The sequence below is a fragment of the Salvelinus alpinus genome, chromosome 22 (assembly GCF_045679555.1).
Source record: "Salvelinus alpinus chromosome 22, SLU_Salpinus.1, whole genome shotgun sequence".
Lineage (NCBI taxonomy): Eukaryota > Metazoa > Chordata > Actinopteri > Salmoniformes > Salmonidae > Salvelinus > Salvelinus alpinus.
In genome coordinates, this window is record NC_092107.1 from 6,008,676 (window position 1) to 6,028,331 (window position 19,656).

Genomic DNA, 19,656 nt, shown 5'->3' on the forward strand with positions numbered 1-19,656 from the left:
GTTTCCTCAAACAAAATCCCACACACACACACCACGGTACCCCAGTAGAGAGGACGGGGGCCCCCAACATCAGTGGGATCAGGAACTAAATTCTCCAAACCTGGACTGGGACTTCTCAACTTCTCATCGTAATATAGTGATGTAGCTAGTCACTGGACTGGAGGAGAGGAGAGCGGCAACTAATCAGAACTCACTCATAAACCCACAGCTTTCAGTGTCTGTGTTCCAAGTGGCACCCTATGAGTCCTGGCCAAAAGTAGTGCACTACATATATACAGAATGGAGTCCCATTTGAGACACAGCCACTGAAAGCGGTGGGTTTATGAGTGTGTTCTGACTAGTGTGTGTGCATGTGCAGCCATAATGTTTATAGGCCAGTTTAATGAACCTGAGAAACAATGAGAAACAAATCCCCAACATGGATAGACTGGCTGACCCACCAACTCTATGGACCAATGAACTTGCTATAGTTAACCACAGGAAACATGGAGTAATGTTTGTGGCTTGTATAAATATATGTCAGTTTGTGTACAGCCAGGTGTATGGGGGTTATAGCAGACATAGTCAACAACCTTCTCTGGTTGTAGTTTTGATGGAGAACCAGGGAGTGGCATGTGTTATGGTCATGTAGACCCGAATCTAAACTATGTCCCAAATGACACCCTATTCCCTATTTTGCACACTACCTTTGACTCCATGGCTTTGGTCAAAAGTAGTGCACTACATAGGGAATAGGGTGCATTGTCAGCCACTGAAAATGTTTCTAAATCTGGAATGTGCTGAAAACTGCTGTTTGCTAGACCTGTTTTATAGTCATGTTTGGTATTACCCCAACAGACAGAACTGATATGTTTATATACAGCAGGATATAATGTCAAACAACCCAACAACAAACAGATTTGAAAATACATTATAATTGGGTCTTTTCACACACGGTTTGCTCTAATACAGTCAGTATTTGTTAGCAGGTTCATTTTCATAAAATGTTTGTATTTAGATTTTTTTTCCTACTGAAAACAATTTAATATATTCCATTGAGTACTGTGAGCACTGGTTGTGTCCCAACTGGCATCCTAATACATATATAACACATTACTTTGGGCCCTGGTCAAGAGTAGTGCACCAAATAGGGAATAAGGTGCCATTTGGAACACAGACATTGCTAGATACACTGCTCAAACAGTGCCTGCTCTGTTTCACAGTAAAACCAGTTGACAGAGAAAGGTGGCATGTCTCTGTATAGTTCTGCCAAGCGCAGGTTTCCAATATGTGATGATGATCACAACAATCGTTTGTTCTATTATCTGCTCATACCCCTCTCAAATATAAATATGAGATGACTCACAGTTTGTGGGTTTGTTATGAGGACAGTGATATGAAGACAGACTCCAGTTGCCTCCCAAATGGCCCCCTTTTCACTATAAAGGGAATAGGATACCATTTGGAAAGTAGCCCCCATCTCATTTTACTGCCCAGTCTGAAATCAGGGCTGGTCTGCTCCATGCTATTTCTGCACTGTTATGACTCTCTCTACCAAGCAGCCTGTCATACACTTATTAAAGCTACAGTTTGCAATTAGTACATCCATTTTTTTGAACTTTTAAATGAATGATATATAGAGGTTGATTGTTGAAGAATATTGGCTAAACTATACATGCCTCATGAGCTTAGTTCAACTGTTTTACCCCATCAGAGCTCAAAATAAAAGCTTATTTTGCAATTGTAAACAAACACTGTACAGCTTTAAAACATGCTTAAGACGATCATTTTGATCTGATGACTGTCAGTCCTAGCATCCATAGCTCTGTCTAGAAACTTGACAGGGGTTACATTTCTTACATTTCTGCATCCCTCACCCGTTTACCAAAATAAGTTTCAGTGCCACCAGGTTTGTTGGTTTCAGACGGCAGTCTTAATTTTCTCTCCTGATGAAGCTGGTTAGGCTAGCCGTGTTTATTATTTCTCTCTGGTACTTCCAGCTGCTCCATAGGAACCAGGCTCTGTGGCCTGCTGTCTAATCCCTGGTCAGATGTCACAGAAATAGCCATCACACCATTATTACCCCGACCACAGCCCCGTGATGTGGACGACACCGCACTACAAAGTTGAAAAGCAGATCTCTACTCTATTACATTATAGCACCTTGATCTTCCTTCCACAGTGTGTGTGTGTGTGTGTGTGTGTGTGTGTGTGTGTGTGTGTGTGTGTGTGTGTGTGTGTGTGTGTGTGTGTGTGTGTGTGTGTGTGTGTGTGTGTGTGTGTGTGTGTGTGTGTGTGTGTGTGTGTGTGTGTGTGTGTGTGTGTGTGTGTGTGTGTGTGTGTGTGTGTGCACCTATGTGTGTGTGCGCATGTGCATGCATGTGTGTGTGATCCTCAGTGATGCTTCACACAGCCCACTGCTCACAATACATCACTGCCTGATCAGGATGAGGCTTCCACTACGGTGGCCCAGCAACCGTCGACCACTAAGGAGCCGCCGCTGTGTATGAAAATGGAACAGAATATTTATCTTATAGGAGGTGCCGTGTGACAGGGGCATCATTTAAAACATGAGTTGTTATGAAAGATGGAGAACCCATCAGCAGCAAAGTGATGAGGATGCAACTTCAACGGCACTGACTGTCCTATGTCTATACATGATAATATGCGTCCCAAATGGCACTTTTTACCTACCTATAGTGCACTACTTTGTATGGAATATGGCACCATTTGGGACGCAGTATAGTTTTAGAGAGGCAGAGCCAAAATATTCACTATTGCAACCTGGGGAGCATGTTAGTACAGTAAATATATTCTATATTTCCCCTAATGTAATGAAAATATGGTCATTGTAGCAGGTGTACTGTATGGAAGGTTGTCACTACCTTTGAATAAATGCTGTTGAGAATATTTGTTTTGGAATTAGTCAGGTCTCAAGGTATTTACAGTGTCACTGGGAAAACACACGCTATTGAATGATTTGACAGGACAGCAGAGAGGAGAGAGAAAGAGGGGGTAGAGAGAGGGAGGGAGATGGAGAGAGAGAGAAAAATAGAAAGGAGAGAGAGAGAAATTAGGAGAGATGAGAGAGAGAGAGAGAGAGAGAGAGAGAGAAAAGACAGAGAGCAAGAGAGAGAAATTAGAAAGAGAGAAAGGAGAGACAGACAGACAGAGAGAGAGAGAAAGGACAGACAGACAGACAGACAGACAGACAGACAGACAGACAGACAGACAGACAGACAGACAGACAGACAGACAGACAGACAGACAGACAGACAGACAGACAGACAGACAGACAGACAGACAGACAGAGAAAGGAGAGACAGACAGAGAGACAGACAGAGAGACAGACAGAGAGACAGAGAGAAAAGAGAGACAGACAGAGAGAAAGGAGAGACAGACAGAGAGACAGAGAGAAAAGAGAGACAGACAGAGAGACAGAGAGAAAAGAGAGACAGAGAGAGAGACAGAGAGAAAGGAGAGTCAGACAGAAAGAGAGAGAGAGAGACAGAGAGAGAGACAGAGAGAAAAGAGAGACAGACAGAGAGACAGAGAGAAAAGAGAGACAGAGAGAGAGACAGAGAGAAAGGAGTCAGACAGAGAGACAGAGAGAGGAGAGACAGAGAGAAAGGAGAGACAGACAGAGAGACAGAGAAAGGAGAGACAGAGAGAAAAGAGAGACAGACAGAGAGACAGAGAGAAAAGAGAGACAGAGAGAGAGACAGAGAGAAAGGAGAGTCAGACAGAGAGACAGAGAGAGGAGAGACAGAGAGAAAAGAGAGACAGAGAGAGAGAGACAGAGAGAAAGGAGAGTCAGACAGAGAGACAGAGAGAGGAGAGACAGAGAGAAAGGAGAGCCAGACAGACAAAGAGAAACCCGAGTGGCGCAGTGGTCTAAGATACTGCATCTCAGTGCAAGAGGCATCACTGCAGTACCTGGTTTGAATCCAGGCTGCATCACACCTGGCTGTGATTGGGAGTCCTATAGGGCAGTGTACAATTGGCCCAGTGTCGTCCGGGGAAGGCTTTCATTGTAAGTAAGAATTTGTTCTTAACTGACTTGCCAAGTTAAATAAAAAAATAAAAAAATAGAGTCAGACAGAGATAAAGGACAGACAGAGAGCTGAGCCTATTTGTTTGCATTATTTCCCTCAGCTACATTGTAAACATCTGTTCTCCTCTATGTCCTGATAGATGTCTCCAATCAGATCGCTGTCATCTTACAAACTAACAACAAATCCAACAGGAGATTTATCTGTTGCTGCTGCTGCTCTTTTACACAAGCTTAGTTACCTCCAGTTCTAACTGAGGCATGCAATGGTCCTCCCTAATGGTATCCTGTGAGGAGGAGGCTAGTCTTTTAAGCCTGTGTCCGAAATGGTACCCTATTCCCTATATAGTGCACAACTTTTGACCAGGGCCCATAGTGGCAGCTCCATAGGACTCTGGTCAGAAGTAGTGCACAATGTAGGGAGGGAATACGGTGCCGTTTAGTACGCGGTCCAACATGCAGCCCAGTTGTGAGTGGTTCCAGGTTGAGGAGTCTGTTTTGAATAAAGGTCCCATCAGCACAGGGCTCTGACAGGTTGTTGGTAGAGACTAGAGAGGAGAAGCACATAAAATAACTTGGCTGGATACTGGGCTTATTATCCTGGTAATGTAATAGAACAAATATGCAGTGATGTATGTGTGTTTAAGGTCCAAACGCAACGATGTGACTTCACAGCGATGCCCCTGTCTCTAGCTAGGACCCTCGACCCATTTATCTAAAGAAGAAGAGAATGCAAAGGAAGTAGATGTTACGTTGTAAACTGGTGCAAATGTGATAATGTGTGGATGATTCTGTAACGGAGGTGGTTCGAAGGATGAGTAACATTGCCTGAGACCTGGAGACTTGTGTTTGTTAACCTCCCAGAGCTACTGCCTAGCTCAGTGGGCTAACAGTCTTGAGGCATGCAGGGTTAGCATGCCATTGGTTTGTCTATTAGAACAGGGAGGTAAATGACTGTGAAGAGTGATATAATGTTTCGTTGATGAGGATAAATGTAGAAGGATGTTATTGTGTTATTACAGAGTTCAATATGAGAGATGATCTGTGCCAGATTCATTCTGAAATGTTTATTATTTTCCCACTTGAGTATTAACAAAAATGTACTGAAATATATTTAAAAGAAAACCAGAGTCAGAAGGAGGAAACACTCCTGCATGTCCTGTCTAGCAGAAGACGCATCCAAAACGAATAATTTTCTTTATGATCCAACATCCCATGACAATGTACTATACCACTGTGTGTGTGTCTCTGTGTGCATGTGTGTGTGTGTGTGTGCGTGCGTGCGTGCGTGCGTGTGTGTGTGTGTGTGTGTGCGTGCGTGCGTGTGTGTGTGTGTGTGTGTGTGTGTGTGTGTGTCTCTGTGTGCATGTGTGTGTGTGTGTGCGTGCGTGCGTGCGTGCGTGTGTGTGTGTGTGTGTGTGTGTGTGTGTGAGAGAGAAAGCGAGCGCTTGTGTGTCGTTGCCAGCTCTGTCTCTCTTCCAAATGCCATTCATATAAATAAACGGTGTTTTTCAGGATAACTTCATTTTCTATTTTAATACCCCAAAGCATATAGTATCTCAATCTAGTAAACACATTGAGACATATCATCTTGATCTCTCTCATGCTAAAACACAGTTACCATCTGCAGACATACCAGGAAGACAGCTGTAATAGTTATTTAAGCCTTTTAGTTGTTCTTGACATGTGGCCAAGCGCAAATTGATCTTCAGTTTCTGTTTTCTGATGGCCAGATAGTGAGAATACATTTCATTTTAATGTATAGAGCCACATACATGAATGGGAATATATGGATGTGTCTCCATAGTAGGAAATAACTGAAGACTATGTTCACAGTATTGGCAGCTAGAGGAGTTGGGACACAGATAAAAACAGAATCATATTATGTGACTATTCAGACCTGGATGTTCACAGCCAAGACATGTCAAGCAGCTGTCACAGTAAGGGAAGTGAATGAAAAATGAACTCCAACCCATGGTTCCTCGTCCATTCTCTTATGATTGTCAGGTTGTAGAACGACATACGTTTAAGTTTAGTTTCTACTGATTGATAGCACCAGGAAGGTATCCAAGGCCATGGCTCCGGCTCTGTAGAAGATAAAAGAATGGCTCTTACAGAGAGAAAACTGAATCAGGAACATAGAGCAATAACAGTCTATGTCCCAAATGGCACCCTATTCTCTGCATAGTGCATTACTGTTGACCAGAGCCCTATGGGCCCAGGTCAGCCGTAGTGCAGTATATAGAGAATAGGGTGCCATTTGGGATGCATAAACGACCGGAGCTGTAACATGCTCCTCTCAACCAAGCAGTCGCCAGATGGAGAGAAGAACAGGGCTCGGTGACAAGACATGAGAGCAGGGCTACGACCCAAATAGCACCCTATTCCCTTTGTAGTGCACTACTTTAGACCAGGACCAATAGGACTTTGGTCAAAAGTAGTCCAATATATAGAGAATAGGTTGCCATTTGGAACACAACCCAGTAGTCTAGCTCTCTTTTTCTAACAGGGCTGTGTCTGTCTGGGTGTTCTACATGTGCTGTCCTTCACACCTTTTATTGTCTGAGAGGGAAAAACCCTTCTGTTCTAATAACAATGTCAAACTTGTCATGGCGGTCTACTGGAGCTGAATTTTGGCATGCTCCAAATCCATTTGTCGATGGTTATGATAATGAAAAATATGTTGCCAATCAATTACATAATTGTGATTCTGAAGCATTTCATTTAGCCTACTTCACCATGCAAATGAAAGGTCATTTAGAGTAGCCCAAGCAGCTCATCGAGTATGAGATATTTAGAACCGAAAGACATTCTGAAGATTGCCTTACACTTCCCTTTTACATAGCTTGGTGGCACCAGAGTTCAGAAATGTCCACCTCTCCTCTCTGCTCTCTCAGAGGCATCTCTCTCTACCACGGCGCTGTCAAGCAACATAACCTTACACTTCTGCACGTGTTTAATAAATTAGCACAATCTGAAGGAGGGCTGTCCATAGCCATAGAGAGGTGTCGGGTTTCACTCCGCGCAAGGAGAGGCAGCAGCTCTGCAACTAGACGCTGCAGTAACTGTTAGTGTGGATGCTGTCCCGATGCCGAGAAGTTGATAACGTCCTGACTACAACATTTTAACCATACAAAGGAAACGGTCGCGGAAAAAGTTATTTTGAATTGCCTATCCCTCGTCACCTGACAAGGAATAGGGTACAGAAGAAATCACAAGAGGTTGCTGGAGTGAAAACACATTCACCATCCTAAAGGATCATTTAGAAAGGATACCGCTTTGTCTTTTGGAGATGGATTTAATTTAGGAGGTTTTTGACTTTAGTTTAGATTTTTACTCTGCCTTTTTACTCCACAAGGAATTTGTTTAAAGAAGCGACCGTTATTGTTGGGATATTTGCTAACGGACGTGCGTGCGCTCAGTGGCAGAGAAGGAGCATATGAATGTAAGTCCTCGGTTACAGTGTTCTACTACTGTCAAATGTCTGTCTCACGTCGCTAGCTGAAGACTACGAGGTAGTGATTATAAATCGTTGCGATACATTTGATACATTGTTGCGATACGTTTATACGTTGTTATACATTGCACTAGTTACATGGACGTTTTATTAGGCTAAAACTTGAGCGCAAATCGTTGCGTTGTTGTCATGTGCAGAATAGGCTAGCACATTATCATGGTCCCTAAACATCACACACAGTCAGTCATGAAGTTAACGAGACAATTTTCAAGCTTGGATGCTTTTAAAGATGAATCTCTTCGTTTGTCTTCTTTCTTCTTCTTTTTCCATACACTTGTTTTTATTCTTTCGGGTCCAAAGTGCAAAAGTTAACGTTTTTTAAGTGTTTACAATGTGTTATAAGTTTTCTATAATTTACTCCAGGTTTTTGTTTTTGCATCTTTATTTTGGGTATTTGACTCTGATTAGTTATACAGTCATCACATTTATTGTCAAACAGTGCTGTTGTTTTTTTTAAGCTTAAATAGATGTATATTTGAGAAGTCAGCAGGACCCATGGACGGGACAGCTGTCAGCGATGTTTGGGTCTTGACACCTTATGTATCGTCTAATGATTATCCCGAATAGTGAAACTGCTATCGACAGGCAGGCAGGACCGTGGAACGGCTGCCTGAAAACTGATTCTCATTATAACCCAAACCATCTGGCCCTGACTGAATGCTCTCCTCTCTGCTCATTGCTGTTCTAACTCTGTGATTTTGTTTCCCTCTGTGGGGGCAATCACTTCTTTCAGACGGCATAACACTAGGCTACTGCTGCCAACTCTCCTGAAGGGGAGAGCTTTAAAAGTATTGGATGTAAAAGGGAAAGAAAAAAGATGGATATTTAGGCTATTTAACAATAGGCCCTACGTTATATTGCACTGTATGCAAGAAAAGAGAACACACAGACTGCAGGATCAATAGCTCTAGCTGAGATCCTACACTGTAGGCTCTACTATTTAAACCGTTTCAACTTTTGGAAAAACCTTCCAAGCAAACACTAATTATGTAACAAAGAATGACACATATACATTTCTGAGGTCTAGCTCCCCTTGCTTTGCCAGTTAATATAATTTAAGACATTCTAAAAGAAGTCAGAGTCATACAACCACACAACCACACAACAATAATATGATTTTAACAAAAACACATCAAACCTTTAAAGCGATTATTTGTGGTTTTCTGAAATGATTGAGAAATAATATTATGTTTTAGATTAGAATTCAAATGTGTGGTAGGCTACCCGTCATGGTCTATACTTAGAGCACATTTTCATTGGCAACACCACCATGCTGTCAAAGACAAACAACACAACACCAATCTCAACCAATTAGCTTAATAATACTCTGTCCACCAGTCAAATAATTCACTAGGATGTTACTCCACTGTACTTGGTGTGCTTCCCAAATGGCACCCTATTCCCTATATAGTGCACTTTATAGGGTTCTGGTCAAAAGTAGGCTAGTGTACTATGTAGGGAATAGGGTGCCATTTTGAGTGCAAACAACCTGTTAAGGGATATGGAACCCAATTGAAATGAATTACACATTAGTGAAAGGATTGCGAGGAACACAGTGATTCACTTCACACCCTAATGAACAGAGCCCTGTTGACACTGCAATGAATATGTCCTACTACAACCTCCTGACATCTGTCAGTATGTAGGAGTCTACAGGACCAACAGTGAATTGTGACACAATGGCACAGCATTACACCCCAGCCAACAATAGAATTCAATGGATAAACCAATTTGAGAGGAATGTTTTGTAGAGAAAGGGGGAAGAAAAAATACCCAATGGCACCCTATTCCCTATATAGTGCATTACTTTTGACCAGAGCCCATAGGTCTCCAATCATAGGCTCGTAGCCAATATTCTCTGACCATAGGGCTCTGGTCAAAAGTAATGCACTAGATATAGGGAATAAGGTGCTCTTCCGGACTCTGCCTCTATCTGTTAGTATGCTGGTTCAATGGTGCTCCAAAGTCATCCTCCTTCTGTATTGTCTTGGAGCACTGTCTGGCAGACCAGTATGCTGACGTCCCTCCCTTCTTTTCTCTCTCTCTCCTCTCTCCTCCCCTCGCTGTCCACCCATTCGTCAGTTAAAACATAATGTTGGTGTTTTCCCTCCTGGGTGCCAGTGTTGTGTCAGAGAACCCTGCAGCATGTTGTCAGTTATGAGGGGAGGGCCAAGGCACATTCCTGGTCCTCATCGATAATAATTGAATAATAGTTGAGGTAACAATGACAGTCATTAGCTCCCGCTGGAGAGGAATGCCAAGTATGTTTCATATCAGTGAAACTCAAAGCGATAGATAGATAGATATAGATAGAGATAGAGATAGATAGATAGAGCTCATTGTATAATTTGGTGTTCTCTTATAGAAAAATAGTGCATGCCAAAAGACTATGCTAGCTCACTGAGCTAAAGCCTATAGGCTGTATCTTTGGGAGGCCTGAGTGCTAGGTGCATCGTCTGAGTGCTTTGATGATTGGCCCATTCATTTCCTGAATATGAGTTCGCAAGCAGCCATTGGTTAAATCTGATGTGTTCCAATCACAGGAGACTAAAGCCAAGGAAAAAGTTGTGCTAAAGCCATTCACCGTAGAGTGGCTGGACTGAGGAGAAAAACTGTATATAGTTTACAAAGAAAACAGTGAAGGAAATGATGCAGAATTGTTGGATGAAACCGCAGCCTGAAACCTCGGCTGTGGCTTTTATGACAATCCAAGGATTATGTCATCAGTCAAGTCCCAGAAGCTCCATGATGAAGTAATTATTTGACTTTATTTGCAGTGTGCCTCTGTGCCTGGGGTGATGATGAGGATAAAAGGTTTATAACATACTGTATGGAGGGGAATGAACACAACAGCACAGTAGAGCCAAGACTTTCTGATTCATTTCCTGGTTGTTGTTTTTTTACAGCCATAACAGAAGTATATATTAACATTGTATGGAAGCTAGCTATAGTAATAACAGAAGTATATAGCTACATTGTACTTTGAAAGTGTACAGGTCAGCCTTTGATGGTCATATCTACTTGGCAGTCTCTAGTCTTGGTCTGACACAGCAAAGCCAATCATTTATGGATTTTCTGGTTGATTTTGACAGGATTGTTGTAACAACAGAGCCAGAACATTTTCCTCTAAAACTGACCAGGCATGCCCTAGATTTTGTCCCAAAAGGCACATAGGGCACTGGTCAAAATTAGTGCACTAAATAGGGAACAGGGTGCCATTTGGGACATAGACCTAGTCTTGGCTCCTGGTATGGTTTGTCATAGTTTTACTGGCCCCTGGTGTAACAGAGTATGTTTCCCCCAAGACAGAGAGTCGTGGAGCATCTGCTCAGTGGAGCCTTCGTGCCTCTGGACTGGTACAGTACACACACAAACACACGCACGCTAGCGGTTTCAGGAGACTCTACCTACTTACAGTACCTACAGCTTGTTGTTTATAGGCCCATCATCAGTGTTTCAGACACTCAGACTGAGGTTTTAGATTAGGCAATGATTCCACAAGTCATGATCTGCTTAACATGTGTCTGTTATAATAGTATGCCATCAAACATCTGTTAGTAGAAACTGTGAATGGTTAGTGACGAGTTCATCTTTAAAACATCTACCTCGCCCTCAACGTCAGCAAAACAAAATAGCTGATTGTTTGCCTTGAGGAAGCAGGGAGGGAACATGCCTCGATCTACATCAAAGGAACTGCATTAGAGAGAGACAGCAGTTTTAAGTTCCTCTGCTTCCACATCACAGAGGACTTGTCAAGGACCAACAACATCACCACTCTTGTCAAGAGGGCACAACAGCGGCTCTACTTCCTAGTGGCTGAAGAAATTCAGCATGCCGTCCCGGGTCCTCTCCAAATACTACGGCTGCACCATCGAGAGCGTCCTGACCGGTTGCATCACGGCCTGGTACGGGAATTGCTCTTTCCACGACCACAAGGCCCTCCAGCGGGTGGTGAAGATGGCACAGTACATAACTTAAACTGTGCTCCCACCCATCCAGGACATCTACTTGAAAGGGTGCCTGGGGAAGGCCTGCAGCATCATCAAGGACCCCACACACCCCAGACATGAGCTGTTCTCTCCCTTACCGTTGGGCAGATGGTATCGGAGCATGAGGTCTGATAACAACAGGCTCAGTGACAGTTTCTATCTTCAAGCCATCAGACTGCTGAACACTTGAACTGGACTGACCAGCTGCTCTGATCCTCCACACCTTAGTACACATGCACTCACTCATGCACACACCCACACAGACATACACACACACACACACACACACACACATATACATTCAGGATACACACACATCACAACTGCTACTACCAGACTCTTATTATATTGCTCAATTTATACACCTGACCCCCCCCCCACCCTTCCCCAATACACATGTAAATATTGGACTATAAATTGTTACTTCCTGTATTATACTTATGCTAAGAAATGTATTCTATTCTACTGATCCATTTACTTTATGTTCATATTGTTATCTTTTAGTATTTCTTATTGTTGTTGCTTTGCTGATAAGGAACCTGCAAGTAAGCATTTTGTTGGACGGTTTACTGTATACCATGCGTATCCCACACATACATATTAAACTGAAACTGAGAAGATGCTAGACAGTGAATAACATACCTATCTAAGATGGCACAACAGATAACTTCAGAACTGCACAGTTTATATTTGGTCAAGAGATGAGTTCATCTTGTTATTGTGTTAACTAGGGATAATAACAGACCTTTATGTTGACACAACAGATAACTGTTGTAATAGCTAGTTGCAGTTGAAGTGATACATAGGTAGTCAATTTATGTGACGTTTAAAGCAAGCTTGTTGTGGAAATGCTGGAATGGAATATGAATACATGGTCATGCTACTAATGAATACATGGTCATGCTACTAATGGTACAGTAGACCCTGTAGGGATGACATGTGAGTCATTCAACTGAAAACAAAACCATAGAAGTTGACCTCCTCTCTCAGCTGTTACGGTATGTGGTCAGGAGCCAGCCTCCAGCTCCTCTTTCTGATCACTGTGCCCATGTGTTTCAAATGATGCAACCGCCCCAACACACCCACGCCCATAGCAATATCAAATCAGACAGGATCATGTTCAAAGGCCTGAGGAGGAGTGCATGTTTTTCCTGTTCGCTCGCACGACGTCTTACACAAACACCCAGACCATCAAATACCGTAGCTAGGTCCGTCTGATTCTGTCTCCGTTCATGTGGGAAAGAGATGATCTTGCTTTTCTTGGACGTATGTGAGTGTGTGTGTGTGTGTGTGTGTGTGTGTGTGTGTGTGTGTGTGTGTGTGTGTGTGTGTGTGTGTGTGTGTGTGTGTGTGTGTGTGTGTGTGTGTGTGTGTGTGTACGTGCATGCGTGCGTGTGATGGCCTCACCATGAAAGGAGAAGCCCTGTGTTTTTCCAATGCTCTGTGTGTTTGTTATGGCCAGGGGAGCGAGTGCATGGATAGCCAGGGAACACACGGCACGCACATCAGAGCTCTATGATGGGGATGGCTTTCCCTGGCCCCTTTACCTGCCCCTTGACCTGCCCCTTTACCTGCCCCTTTACCTGCCCCTTTACCTGCCCCTTGACCTGCCCCTTGACCTGCCCCTTGACCTGCCCCTTGACCTGAGCCTTGACCTGCCCCTTTACCTGCCCCTTGACCTGCCCCTATGGGAGCACTTTGTCTGTCGCCCAAATGGAACCCTATTCGCTTCATACTAGTGCACTACTTTTAACCAAGGCCCATAGGGCTTTATAGTGCACTACTTTTAACCAAGGCCCATAGGGCTTTATAGTGCACTACTTTTAACCAAGGCCCATAGGGCTTTATAGTGCACTACTTTTAACCAAGGCCCATAGGGCTTTATAGTGCACTACTTTTAACCAAGGCCCATAGGGCTTTATAGTGCACTACTTTTAACCAAGGCCCATAGGGCTTTATAGTGCACTACTTTTAACCAAGACCCATAGGGCTTTGTAGTGCACTACTTTTAACCAAGGCCCATAGGGCTTTATAGTGTACTACATTTGACCAAGGCCCATAGGGCTTTATAGTGTACTACTTTTGACCAAGGCCCATAGGGCTTTATAGTGTACTACTTTTGACCAAGGCCAATAGAGCTTTGAGGATAGGGTGCCATTTGGAATTAGGGTTGCACATCTTGGGGAATATTCAGAGGTGGAAACATTCCGTGGGAATTAACGGGAATATATGGGAATTAACGGAATATATGGGAATTAACGGAATATATGGGAATTAACGGATGGCCACCAATTTTTCAACCCTTGTATTGGTCAGTCTGTTGCATGCTTTGGTGTGTGTGTGTTCCCAAACAAGGACCAGTTGCGCTCTGAGGAGGCGGATGATGGAGGCAACAGGGGAAAGAGCCTCAGATCCACAAAGTCTTTTCCCCCGGATGGCTAATTGAGATATGTTGGCACGCCTGCCATATTGCATCTCCATCCCAAAGCCCTTGCTTGGAAGTGTACTTCGCCAGACTGCCAAGAACCTTGCCCTCATCCAGGCCAAGGTGGCGAGACATGGTGGTGATGGCACCATAGGCCTTGTTGATCTCTGCACCAGACAGGATGCTCTTGCCAGCATACTTGGGGTCCAACATGTACGCTGCGGCGTGTATGGTCTTCAGACAGAAGTCTTCGCGCTTTTTGATGGATTTCAGAACTGCAGTTTCCTCTGCTTGGAGCAACAGGGAAGTGGGCAGGGCAGTACCGATTTCTTCTCTTACATCTGCAAGCAGAGTTTGAACATCAGACAGGATGGCATTGTCTCCCTCAATCCGTCACATACCTAACTATTTCCTTGGCTCTCTTGTAGAGTGTATCCATTATTTTCAGTGCCATGATGTCCTTGAGGAGAAGATTAAATGCATGAGCAGCACAGCCAATGGGTGTGATGTGAGGGTAGGACTCCTCCACTTTAGACCAAGCAGCCTTCATGTTCACAGCATTGCTTGTCTGTCACCAATGCAAATGCCTTCTGTGGTCCAAGGTCATTGATGACTGCCTTCAGCTCATCTGCAATGTAGAGACTGGTGTGTCTGTTGTCCCTTGTGTCTGTGCTCTTGTAGAATACTGGTTGAGGGGTGGAGATGATGTAGTTAATTATGTTTTAAAATGAAACTGTATGGAAACAGGTGAATTAACACTCCTCAGTTAGTAGGCTCAAGCAAGCTAAACCCCACATAGTAGCAAAAACTAACCATCAGAAATTGTTAACAAGTTAGAAATGATTTAAACACACTTTGCCATAGGCTACTATTTACGAGTTAACAAAAAATTATGTATGTCATATAAAATATATTCGCCCAACCCAGTATTGTAATCAAAACTTACCAGAAAGCATGTAGTCCTTGGCTCAGACAGTATAGTAGTGTGGCCTCAATAGCATCTCATTAGTGTGCAAGATCTTGAGAATCAGCTGTACATGTGATGGAAGAGTGCACTGCACATGTGATGGAAGAATGCACTGTGCATGCAGAGGGTTGCAATTCCATTGAATTGGGGATAGTTTAACCAAAATATGCCACAAGACCTAGAATTGCCTTATGTGTATCCAACAAAAAAAGGTTCACTGTTATAAGATAACTTTTAAGATGAATTTAAGCAAAATTCCCCAAATTCACTTCCCATGTAAAATTTCTGGACAATTTCCGGAAATTTCCCGGAAAGTCTCCGATCCTTTGCAACCCTATTTGTAACTCTGGTCCCCATTACCACCGTACACAGAAATATGGCACCTCCGAATGTGGCTCCAGACAGCTCTGTTTCAGCCGGGCCTCCATATGCAGTATTCAGAGTGTTTGTGTAGTTTTACTTCATACTTGTCATGTTAATATCCAGACAGTCCGGATTAACAATTCACTCTGTGGATTCGTTTGTGGAGAGACTCTGGCGCCCCAACGTGCCCTGTACTCCCCTCCCTAGTGCCCCAGCGGCCCAGCCCCCTCCCAGCCAAACACTCGGCTCTTCAAGGCTCAGAAGTTTCATTGGAATTAGCAAGAGCCCTATGGGCCTTGGTCAAAAGTCATGTAGGGAATAGAGTGCCATTTGGAACACAGCCTATGTGTCAGAGCTACTCTGAGCGTAGACTTTCTGATAAAGACGCGTTCAGAAACAGATCTGTACATAGTTGGAACAAAGTGTTTTGAAGAGATACAGGGATAATCGGGGGAATATTGTTGGACTTTACTTTTGTTTAACAGTATATCTCCTATCAAACATCTCTTAAAATGCGTTTAGAGTTTTTCCAAGATTAAATAAAGTAAATTAAGATTAAGATTTACAAGATTAAATAAAGTTCTTATATGAGTCTCATTGATCATCTTATTCCCAAGCACTGATTTGACTTTCTTCTTCTCTTCTATGAATTATTCACAAAACTATTATATTATATTTACAGAGATACGCCTGTGATTGCAGCATTGAGAGGCTTGATGAGTAATAATAGCATAGAATTGAACGTCTCCCAAGACGTTGGCTGTTCACATATACTTACACTGACACCCCAACACACACACACACACACACACACACACACACACACACACACACACACACACACACACACACACACACACACACACACACACACACACACACACACACACACACACACACACACACAGAGAGTCTTGTACAGCTAACCTTGTGGGGACACACAATTCAATCCAATTGAAAATCCTATTTTCCCTAACACCTAACCCTAACTCGTACTCTTACCCTAACCTTAACTCTAACCTTAAAACTAACCTTAGCTCCTAACCCTAACCCTTAACATAATTCTAACCCTAACATTAACTCTAACCTTAACCCTAAACACCCTAGAAATAGCATTTGACCTTGTGGGGACTAACAAAATATTTCCTGGAATATAGAAAAAATGGAACATGGACTCGGTACTGGTTCTCCCTGTATTATTATTTTTACTCTTTATTTTTATTTGTTATTCACTGTGTATTTATTCCTTGTGTCACTATTTAAAAATGTTGTTTTAATTTTGATCTTATCTTTAACTCTGCATTGTTGGAATAGGACCCGTAAGTAAGCATTTCCCTGTTAGTCTACACCTAAAATTTGATTTGAAATAGCACCCTGTTCCCTATTTAGTGCACTACTTTTGACTAGGGCACACAAGGTTCCCCATAGGGCCCTGGTCAGAAGTAGTGCACTATATTGGGAATAGGTTGCCATTTGGGACACTGCCGTGGTTCAGGAGATGAAACAGGCTGGTCGTGGGTCTGGGATTGTTTCATCTATGGGCAGCGCTGCCTATAATATTCACTATGTTTGACAGTCGCCTTTATTTCAGATTGTTTAGCTCTAAACTTGGGAAATGTCAGAACTCTGGCACCCTTCTGTGACGTGGCGGCTCAGGCTAATAGAGGAAGGCAGCAGCGTTTGTTTAGACAGATTATGTGTCTCAGTCGGCGTCCCAAATGTCACCCTATTCCCTATTTAGTGCACTTCTTTTGACCAGGGCCCGTCAGAAGTAGTGCTCTATGTAGAGAATGGGGTGCTATTTGGGATGCACCCAGAATGTGACCCCCCTCCCACTGAAGGACCGCGACACAGTAAAGACTCATTTTGCTTTTAATAAAAATAACTTTTGGCGATGTGAAATCAATTGGTGCCAACAGGTTAATAACACTTAAAGGTTATTTAAAAAACCTTCTTTGATTTGAACAATGAGGCATGTTTTCCATTTGCACAGTGCAGTCCAGAGCAGATATTGCGGCAGTTAACAAAGTAGCCGTGTCCATATTTTCTTTCGCCTTGAACTGGGCCATTTTCTATAATTAGGGGCCACATGTGCTATGTGTGTGTGTATGTGTGTGTGTGTGTGCGTGCGTGTGCGTGGATGTGTGTGCGTGGTCTGTAAGTGTTGCTTTTCTGTGAGGTTAGACAGCAGCAGTTGAGACAAAGTCAAAGGATCAGCTGCAAAAATAGGTGGTCATTATTTAACAGGTAATGTTGAAGACTGAATCAAGATGCAAAATACGTAGTTAATGAAAAATAATACAATAAACTTAATTGTCCAAAATAGTAATATTATCTTAACTTGAGGACAAAGGCTAAAGTGCCTCAACCACAGGGCAAATGCCAATGAACTCACATATCTGAGTATAATGTGGCAGAGCTATAGTAACAGCATGTTACCTAGCAGTGGCGTGCCGCAGTTTCTCGGGGCCCCCCTGCAATGATGCGGCATTGGGGGAAACAGCTAACTTCTTACAATTCTACACATTTTTTAATCGTGCAAATGTGCAATTTTATAACTAATCTCATGTTATTATGCACATTTTGCCATGAGGCTGAGAGAAAATGTTGCTGTTTTAAAGCAAATAAATAGCCTTTAAGATATATGTAAACAGATCATAAATGTATAAATGTTTGTTTTCTTGGAAAGATGAAAGTTCTATTATATGATACAATATCAGTAGCCTACTTGTCACATTTACAACGTTTCTAAATCCTATAATCTACTACTCATTTCAGACAGTGTAAGGCTGTGGATGGACTACATTGTTTAAATGGAATGTTGGCATATTATCACATATTTAAAACATGTATGGAATCATTCCTCTGGCTAGCTTGCTAAGAAATATACAGTGCAGATAAGTTCTTCAAATTCATTATTTTACACAATATCTTATCGCTGCACTGGCAAACCATGGTTGACCATCTCCCGGACCAAAATGGCCTAATTCTATGGGGGCGATCTCCAGGGGGTCGCCCCAATTTGTTGTTTTTTATTGGGGAGCTGTGGGGTGTGTGGTAGCTAGTTATATCTAAAAGCAGAGTGCTCACCTTTATAAAAAAGAGGACTCATCTTTATATCTGTGCCATCATAGCTTCTGTGACAACATCGGCAGCTCCATTGAGGCAACAACCAATAGGAATCCCCACCCAGTTGACTACTTTGACTACTTTAAAATGGCAGAAGCATGGTTGAAGCCCTCAATGACGCTGACCATGCTAAACGGGCAGCATCCTAAAAGCATCCTAAAAGGACCTGCCCTAACCTGGCATTTAAATCCATGCATCACCTAAACAGAAAAATTCTCAATAACAGTGATTAACACACTTGAAAGGCAATAGTATGACACTCGTTTTACATAATAATGGACAGCAATTAGAAAGTTACTAGAAACAATGACATACTATGCATAAACACTAGCGTTTACAATAAACTATGAAAACACACCGAAACCGGAGAAACCAACTACGGAGAGTGCTGCAACCTTTATCAGGGCTCAACCTAAAGCTGTGAACATGCCGGCGCGTGCTTACCTAGGAAACCAGTTCAGACACCATGGTGAGTAGGCCTAGAGAAGTTGGCTGTACCAAACAAAATAAATACAAACGCTAAACATTTCTAAATAAATTAAATGGTAACCAGATTCTGGCTATTGTGTTTTTATATAATACAAAGCATAATGTTTGAAGGAATATCAGGTTAGGAAATGTTTGTAGGCTACCAAAAAATCAGGCCATTTGTGTGGGGAGAAATGGAGGGAAACGTCCCCAAGTGGCGATAGCTCTCAGGCACATCATCACACTCAATAAGTAATACCCAAGGATATACAGTACTAGATCAGAGCTAAGTGTTGTTGGTGTAGGCTAAGTGGCTTTGCCTGGACGTTGATGAATGTAGGCCATTATTTCTGCATGGTGCTTGATGCGGCCTCCAACTACTTTCTGCTAGGGATTTTGTGGGTGATTTGAGTAAGTCTTCCAGAGTAAGTCTTCCAGAGTAAATCCCTCCAGTGAACTCAGAGAGTGGTTCTGTTTAGCATACAGTACAAGTCAAAAGTTTGAACACACCTACTCATTCCAGGGTTTTTATTTATTTGTACTATGTTCTACATTGTAGAATAATAGTGGACATCAAACTATGAAATAACACATATGGAATCATGTAGTAACCAAAAAAGTGTTAAAATCAATTTTATATTTTTCAAAGTAGCCACCCTCTGCCTTGATGACAGCTTTGCACACTCTTGGCATTCTCTCAACCAGCTTCATGAGGTAGTCACCTGGAATACATTTAAATTATTATTATTATTTTAAAAAATGTACCTT

General features: G+C 42.6%; 1 protein-coding gene across 1 annotated transcript in view; it reads left to right on the forward strand.

Annotated features, from left to right (window-relative positions):
* The first annotated feature begins 7,043 nt into the window (after nucleotides 1–7,043).
* The window catches only part of LOC139548868 (protocadherin-16-like), a 196,197-nt gene continuing 183,584 nt past the window's right edge, over nucleotides 7,044–19,656 (forward strand). The window contains exon 1 of the mRNA XM_071358774.1: nucleotides 7,044–7,475. The gene's annotated coding sequence lies outside the window, so the exon portion shown is untranslated. The remainder of the gene's footprint in view (nucleotides 7,476–19,656) is intronic.